This window comes from Corylus avellana, chromosome ca1 (genome assembly GCF_901000735.1).
Source record: "Corylus avellana chromosome ca1, CavTom2PMs-1.0".
NCBI classification, from domain to species: Eukaryota; Viridiplantae; Streptophyta; class Magnoliopsida; order Fagales; family Betulaceae; genus Corylus; species Corylus avellana.
The window spans coordinates 26643673-26644197 of record NC_081541.1 but is presented as its reverse complement, the minus strand read 5'-3'; positions in this window follow the sequence as shown (position 1 = coordinate 26644197).

Below are 525 nucleotides of genomic sequence, written 5' to 3'. Positions count from 1 at the left end.
TCTTTTAACCACTCATTTCTTATCTTTTATTTCCAATTTTCCACCTTTCACGAGATAAGACTCCTCACTCCTCACCAGACTCACCTCTTCTCTTCCCATCTCAAGATTAAGCCTTCAAAGTTCAAACAAATGAACAATCAAACATGAAACACCCACTAGGACTACTATTACACAGTCCAGTGTGCTGTTGGGGGTGCCGTGGGTTACGTGGGTGGGTAGGAAAAAAAAAAATTTATTTTTTAATCTTTAAGAAAATCAACGTGGCTCCGCCACTGCATCTCAGTAAGTGATAAATTTTGTGTTTACCTGCATGGGAGAATTGGTGATCTAATTTCTGTATATCTTGTGGGAGTATTTGTAACTATTATGAAGTGCATTTCTTTTTTTCTTTTTTCTTTTTAAAAACAGAAAAGAAAATGCACACTTTCCCCCCCTTCTCAGATTTTGAGCCAATTTTCAACTCGACATCCAATGTTTCAATTTTTACAATGCACTACCAAAAGTTTAAAATTTTTTCAATTCGAC